Raw genomic sequence first — 8,675 nt, forward strand, 5'->3', positions numbered from 1 at the left:
GGGAAGAGGTTGCCCCGTCATCAGTCCTTTGCCGACGCCGTGGACAGGAACGGAGGTCACCTCCTCACCGATAACTTCCACATCGGTGTCCTCTCCACTCTCGGCTCTGAGGCTCGCAGCCCCGCTGGACGTGTCCCAGCCCGATGACAACTCCTCATCGAACGCGTTGGGCTCACTGCCGAAGGAGGACTCGCTAGAAGACATCTACAAGAAAAAAGAAAAGGGATGGCTAAGGCTCTGTAATGAACTACCCTACCGATGTCTACGCCACTACCTATAGTTCACTAGACTACCGAAGGAGGGCCCCTATAGACGATCGGCTAAGCCTATACTACGAAAGCACGCGGAAATATAAGGAAAAATTATTAGGGTACCGAACGGTAACTTACCTTGGGTATTGTTGAGACTTTGATTGCCGTTCAGACGCTTCGGTAATCGCCTTGATTGCCGATAACCCCTTCGAAAATCGCCGCGATTGCCGTTCACACTCTTCTGAAATCGCCTACGCAGAGCTCTCGCGTCACTCTCAAATGCAAAGTGAGCTCTATGTCTGGAGCGATCTCTATTTGTAGGGCTGCAACGGTACGCCTCGGGAAACCAAACGGCTCATAATTACAGCCGTCAGACGTCGCTTCGCTGGCCACGTGTCGCCCGGTGGATGGTGATGTCAGCTGCACGCCTGGAACAGAAGACGAAGCGTCTTTGCACGCCGGGTGCAGAAGGCGAAGCGTCTCCACGCGCCAGGCACGGGAAACGAAGCTTCCCTGCCTTCACCCCTCTCAGCATCGGCGACCCTTCAGATCTCAGGGGAGCCTTCCACAAACAAACTTGCCGAACGGCAAGGCATCTATTAACCCTCAGGATGGAACCAAATTCCCTTCCGAAGAACCTTCGGAAGAGAACTTGGGGGACTACTGTTTATACCGTATATTAACGACCAATGACCAGCTGACACGTGGACGAAAACGACAACTTGACATCACAGGCCCTTCGGCATATCCCCTACCGAATCCTACACATCCTGACACTTTTGACCTAGGACACGTGTCATGCTCACGACCAGCTCCTACAGTCCCACATCGGAAATATAAACATAATGCACGCCTCCCAAGGCCTATATAAGGAGACCTCTATTCCCAAAAGAGGGAGAGAACAATGAACGGTACGCTATCGCTTGATCTGTAATCTGACATTTACTAAATTCGTACTTACTTAAGCATCGGAGAGCCTTCGGCCGGTACCGCACCGGTACCCCAAGGTCTTACCGAACGTTCCCTTTTTGCAGGAACTTGATCTTCCAAAGACTAACTCCCTTCCGAAGACACAATATCACTAAGTTGGGCGAACCACGTGTCAAACCACTTTTTCGCATCAACAGAAGGTACATGGGTTTTAAATGGATTGGAATGGGCTTTGAAAATAAAAGGTACATGGGTTTTAAAGTTGGGCTTTTTATTTGGGTTAAGTCGAATTGGGCTTAAGTATAAGATATTTTAAAATAAATAAATAAAAAATTAATATAACCGGTCTGATTCGGTCTGGTCTGGTCCTGTAGTATGTAAAATCAGAATCGAAATCGGTTCAAATCGGTCCGGTCCGGTTCGATGTCAATTTGTTGACTTTTTTAGTCAACCAATTTCTTTTTCAATTTTTTTATTCGATTCGGTTTGGTGTTCCGATTCTCCGGTTCAAATGCCCACCCCTAGCGTCAAATATAAACCAATTAAAAGTCAAAACCAAAGTTAACATATAAGTGAAAATTTCCATTAAATTCTTACTCATGCCAACTCCCCTTACCCTTTGGCTGAAGAAGGAAATAAAATAATGGAGATGAAGATAAGAAGAAAGGAATAAAAGACTTTAAAACAACAAACGTATTATAAGGATCTGAAGAAAGGAATTATATCATTTCGAAATCTAAAAAAGTAACTTAATGTGCTTTTTTAGTGAATTAGGGCAAAGCATCAGCTATTGCGTAAGAGAATTTTTGACACTTTTACACTGAGACCCCTTGCCCCGAGAATCCTGGATCTGCCGTTGTATCAGGATGTCAATTATATTAATAACAGTTGGAGTTGGAGTTGGAGTTCGAGTGAAGATCACTTTTTCATCGATGTTATACCCAAACCAGCAAAGGAAAAGAGGTGTCAGGTCAATTTTTAACCTCTATTAATAATAGTGTGGTGTTTGTGTTTACACTAGAATGTGTTTGTTTTGCATAAGTGGTAGTGGATGTTCAATGTCGATGTTGAGGATTCCAAATCATAATTTGTATTGTTGTGATCTCTGTCTATAACCTGGGTATCATTTTAAATTTTTTTATATATGAAAATAACCTGGGTATCTTTCATTGTCGATAAAGCATCAGTTATTGCGTAAGCATTGGTTTATTACACTTTTCATTTTCTCTGTGCATAAATTTTCTTCCACTGGTTTCTGCACTGATTTAATATTTCCTGCTAAAATATGAAAACTATAAGAGAATATTTGTTTGTGGGAATTTTCTGTGTATTCTTCTCTTTGTAGAAGGTCATATTTATAATACAACGAAACCTAAATACGCAAGTAAATAATAAATTCCTAAATCTATTTACTGTAGGAAATCAGGAATTAAAGTAAATCAATTATAATTATAATAGGAATTCTTGGTGTGTAAGGAAAGTAAGTCAATATACACAAGTCACGCCAACTCTCCCCCTCATATTGGTGCATAGATGTCTCCAATGCCCAACTGATCCAGTGAATTGTGGAATGCTTTACTGGAAATCGCCTCTGTCAAAATATCTGCCAATTGATCCTCGAATTTCATAAAAGGAAACTGAAACACTTTAGCCTCAAGCTTCTGTTTGATGAAGTGTCGATCCACCTCAATATGTTTGGTATGATCATGCTGAACCGGATTCTGCGCAATAGCTATAGCAGCCTTGTTGTCACAAAAGAGATTCATTGTGGATGTAGGTTTATACCCAAGTTCAGTAAGTAACTTTCTTGACCAAAGAAGTTCACAAATCTCTTTAGTCATGCCTCTGAACTCGGCTTCTGCACTGAATAAAGCTACTACATTCTGTTTCTTGCTCCTCCATGTCACAAAATTACCTCCCACGAATGTGAAGTAACCCGATGTGGATTTTCTATCTGTTATATTACCTGCCCAATCTGCATCTGAATAACCATCAATATTTAGATGACCATGCTTTGAGAACATAAGTCATTTTCCAGGTGCAGACTTCAAATATCTAAGTATCCAAAGAACTGCATTAATGTGGTCTTCACTTGGAGAGTGCATAAATTAATTGACAACGCTCACCACATAAGCAATGTCTGGTCGAGTATGTGACAAATAGATCAATCATCCCACTAACCTTTGGTATCTTTCTTTGTTAGTTGGAACTTGATCCGGATATTCTCCAAGATGATGATTCTGAACAATAAGAGTGTCCGCAGGTTTGCAATCTAGCATTCCTGTATCTGTCAACAAGTCCAAGACATATTTCCTTTGAGAGAGAAATATGTCTTGCTGCCATCGAGCCACTTCAATTCCTAAGAAATACTTGAGTCCATCTAGATCCTTCATCTCAAACTCAATAGCCAAATAGTCTTGTAGCTGTGATATTTTCCGTTTATCATTCCTAGTAATAATCATATCATCAACATAGATTATTAATGTTGTTACCTTCCCTTTCCTATGTTTCAAGAACAGAGTATGATATGAGTTGCACTGTTTGAAACCATTGTTCTTCATTGCTATGGTGAACCGTCCAAACCATGCACGTGGTGACTATTTCAATCCGTACAATGCTTTTCGTAACCTGCAAACTGTTCTAGTCTGAGTAGTATTATATCCAGGAGGAATGTCCATGTACACCTCCTCCGTGAGTTCGCCATGTAGAAAAGCATTCTTTACATCAAACTGGTGTAGTGGCCAATCCAAATTAGTTGCAAGGGACAATAAGACTCTGACGGTGTTTAACTTTGCAACTGGTGCAAAGGTTTCTTCATAGTCTATACCATAGGTCTGTGTGTATCCTTTTGCCACAAGTCTTTCCTTGTATCGCTCGATAGATCCATCTGCATTGTGTTTTATAGTAAACACCCATCTACATCCGATAGTCTTTTTTCCTCGTGGTATAGTCTCCAATGTCCAAGTCTGATTTTTCTCAAGAGCTTTCATCTCCTCTTTTATAGCTTAGACCCACTTAGGATCTTTCAATGCTTCAGAGACCTTGGTTGGAATATGGATAGCAGACAACTGATGCACAAAAGCCTTGAGTGGTTCAGACAGCTTCTCAGTGGATACATGATTTGCAATTGGATACTTGGATGTCTTGCCAATATCAGGTGAATAACGGTTTGGTGGCTTCCCATGATTTTGCCTGAAAGGTAATTGATATCCAATAGTTTTATTCTCTAAATGCACAAGTCTAGTAGGAGTAGTGACCTCAAAGATATTCTCAGGAGATTGGTCTGTCGGTACTATTGAGTGAGAGGGGGTCTTCATCTTGTTGTTTTGAGTTGTCTGTAGGAGTATGACTCGAATCAAAAACAGCTTTGCAAGGGTTAGGTGATTGATCGTTGTTTGGCAGAGAGCATTCGCATGTGCCAAACTCGGGACGATCGATTGTTATTGTTTCTTGGTCGAGAGCAATCTTCGTGCATAGATGAATATCTTAGTTTTCCAAGCTGCTCCAATTAAGCTCTTCACTCTGTATCCCCCCCTAAATAGTAGAATTGGATGCTGGGTCATAGAAGAATATTGTCGATTCCAGAAAGGTGACATCCAAAGTGACATAGGTGCGCCGGGTAAGAGGATGATAATATCGGTAGCCTTTCTTATGAGTGGCATAACCCAAAAAACACAATGAAGCGCACATGGATCAAGTTTGCTTCGTTGATTTTTGTGGAGATGAACGAAGGCCACACAACCAAAAATGTGAGGGGTAAGCACCAAAACAGAGGGCAGAGGCTCGTGTTGCTCGAGCACTTGTAATGGAGTTTTGAAGTTCAAGACCCCAGAAGGCATGCAGTTGATAATGTGAACAGCAGTGACGACAACATCATCCAAGTAATGACGAGGAACATGGCATCCAATGAGAAGAGCACGGGCTATTTCAATGAGATGACGATTCTTCCATTTGGCAATACCACTTTGTTGTGATGTCTGGGGGAAAGTTGTCTTATGAATAATGCCATGTGTCTGGAAGTAAGTCTGAAAATCATGATTAACAAATTCTCCACTGTTGTTAGAGCGAGGAATTTGTATTCGAGCATTGAACTGTGTTTTCATCTGTTTGTGAAGGGATTGGAACAGGGAAAACACTTCATTCTTATTTTTCATCAAATAAAGTCATGTCATCCGTGTACAATCATCGACGAATGTGACAAACCAACGAATACCGGAATGAGTAGAAATAGGTGAGGGTCCCCAAACATCAGAATGAATTAAAGCAAAAGGAATTGTACTTTTATTCATACTTAAAAGATAGGATGCTCTGTGACTCTTGGCTAAAATGCAAGTGTCACATTTAAAATCTGAGTCCTCAAATACAGAAAACAACTCTAGCAATAAGTGTCTCATATAACCAAAAGATGGATGCCCCAAACATTGGTGCCAGAGCCAAATCTGTCGATGCTTGTCATCAGATGGATGCTTCACACTATTGGCACGTCCCATACTGAAGTCATGCACATAGTACAACCCCCCTCTTTTAGTATCACGCCCAATGATCTCCTTGGTGAGAATATCCTGTAGTAAACAAAAATTAGGATAAATTAGGGCATAATAATTTAGTTGTTCAGTTGCCTGGCTCACATACATTAATTTATTGGACAAAGATAGAACGAGTAGAGTATTAGAAAGGGACAGAGAAGGTGAAAGGGCGACAGTGTAAGCCCCTGTCACAGGATAGGTAACTCCATTCGCATTGGCAATACTTATGCGGCGGGGAGTAGTGGTGTGCAAAAAATATTCGAATCAAAGGTCATGATTAGTGACGCAGAATCAATTATCCAACCAGTAGTATCTCGTAGATTAGAAGTATGAAATGCATAACTGCAGTTACCTGAGACATCTGGAAGCTCGAGACTATCAGTAGGGTCAACCTGTGGGAACAAGGCTAATTGGGGTTCGGTAGAGACAAAAGCTGCACGGCCAGAATTACTAGTAGTTTCGCTGAGCTTGCTAGTGCGGAAGTCCTCCCACCAATCAGAATAACCATTCAACTTAAAACAGATGTCACGAGTATGTTTGGGGTTGCCACAACACCTGCAACCACTTCCATAAGTCGGAGCCTTGAGACGGGAAGGTGGGATAGTTTTAGGAGGTGGCGCACCAACAACAATAGCATATGACTGGATCTGAAGGTGGGCCACAGTAGAGGAATTATAAGGCTGTCCGGCACGAGTAGGGGGACCTGATCGAGGTGCACTCTTGGCCGCTAAGCCAGCGCCAGTCGGTGCAGATGAACCCATCATCACTGCTTGTCGAACATCTTCACAGCGAACATAGGCATAAGCTTGGTCCACATTAGGGAATGGAGTCATGTGAAGAGCATCACTTCGGGCCTTATCAAGATGATCATCAAGGCCATTCAAAAATATGTAAACTCGATCTTCCTGCAGAATATCATTATAGCGCTTGATATCACTTTCATACTCCATCATATTTGGACGACGGAAATCAATCTCTCTCCATAAGGTTTGGAGAGTATTGTAATAGGTTTCAATAGAGCCGCCAGCTTGTCGTGTAACACCCCGACCAAAAATTTCCCCGAATTTAACCCGTAATTAATTATTTAATTATTTTAGGGTATTTTAGTCACATTTTTAACCGGAGAGAGTTTGGGACCGTGACTTGTATTTTTGGATAGGTCGTGCTGAAACGAGTTCATAGACACGTAGTGGGCTCGAATCGGAGTTGTAACGAGAGAGATATGGTCAAAAGAAACCCAGTGGCACAATCGTAAATATTTTGAAATGGGATATTTTATAAAAATCTGGTTTTCTCTCTCTCTCTCTCTCTCTCTCTCTCTCTCTCTCCCGCGACTTCTCTCTCTCTCCCGTCGGCTCTCTCTCTCTCTCTCCTCGTAACTCCGGCCACCGGCCGCGGCTGCGGTCGGGACCGGTGCCAAAAGGACCGGCTCGGCCTCGGCGTCACGACCCAGCCCTCCCCCGAGATCGGCCGCCGCTCCAGCCGCCGGAAAATGGCGATTTTCGCCCGAAACTTCGCCGGCTCCGATCTCCCTCCTCCGGCCGCCATTTCTGGCGATCAAGGTACGGAAATTCATCCCCTCTGCATGTTCTAGCTGATGGTTGGGTAGGAATTGATCGATTTGTAGCGTAGACAATTCGAATTTCGAATTGAAATTTGGCCGAACTTCGGCCGCCATAATCGGCCACTTCCGGCCACTTTTTGGGGGTCGTCCAAGAACAAAAGTGACTCCAAATAGGGTGTTTTACCTAGGGTAGGAGTTTGGAGTCTCGGTTCCAAGATTTTTCGATGGACCGTAATCGCTTTGGACACCGGTCTGCCCGCGCGTGTGGCGGCGCGTGGGCGAGGGCGGCGGCGTGTATCTGGGCAGTTTTGAGGTCCTCGTGCCGTCACGAGCGCGTAGGATTTCGCGGATCTCAATTCGGACGTCGTTTGACTATCGAACGGATATCGCCTATCGGGCGTTATCCGGGTTCGATAGGTTGGGACCGTTGGATGGTCCCAAATTTAATATATGTTAATCTGGGTAATTCTAGGATCGGGTAGGAATTCACGGATCGTGAATCGGTGCCCCGGATGTTCCGATTCAATAATTTAAAGTCTATATTTTATATTAACCGTTAGATCGTACGATCGTGAGTGATCCGACCGTCCGATCTGAACCAAACTTGCGGGACGAGTGTCCTATACGTTATAGAACCCATAGGAACTTCCGGATCGGAGTTTGGAGGTCGTGGTCCCCGTGGGCCCGTTTGACCAGGGTTAGGGTAGTTTGACCCTTGATTGACCGTGAGTCTTCCGGAGTAATCTCACCTTTCTAGGGGGATTATCGGGTGCTAGACTCTTGTGAAGGGTTACACAATATTAGAATTAGTATTTATTTTTATAATTATAATAAGTTGGTACAAGAGTACAAAAGAGTCTAGAATGTCAGTTCGGAGTGCTATACGCACTACCTTAGGTACCCCCCGGGATTTTGGGATTTACTATAAGCACCACCAAGTGAAAGTTAGGTCCCACGTGGCGTAGGTTATCCGGCGTGTGGACAGACCCCATACGTGGCGTTGGTTGTACCGGCGTATGGGGAGATATTGTAGTATTGTGTTGAGGTCGCACGTGGCGTAGGTTATCCGGCGTGTCGACAGGCCCCATACGTGGCGTTGGTTGTACCGGCGTATGGGGAGATTTGTGATATGATGTTGAGGTCCCGCGTGGCGTAGGTTATCCGGCGTTGGGACAGGCCCCATACGTGGCGTTGGTTGTACCGGCGTATGGGGAGATATGTGATAGTATGGCATGGTCGCACGTGGCGTAGGTTATCCGGCGTGTTGACAGACCCCATACGTGGCGTTGGTTGTACCGGCGTATGGGGAGATTATGTGGAATACAGAGCAATGAAATGAGGTATCGCCTAAGTGTGGAATTAGGTTTTATGAGAGAACTACGTGTGGCTTGATCCCTCAAGGAG

Source organism: Prunus dulcis, chromosome 7 (genome assembly GCF_902201215.1).
Source record: "Prunus dulcis chromosome 7, ALMONDv2, whole genome shotgun sequence".
NCBI lineage: Eukaryota > Viridiplantae > Streptophyta > Magnoliopsida > Rosales > Rosaceae > Prunus > Prunus dulcis.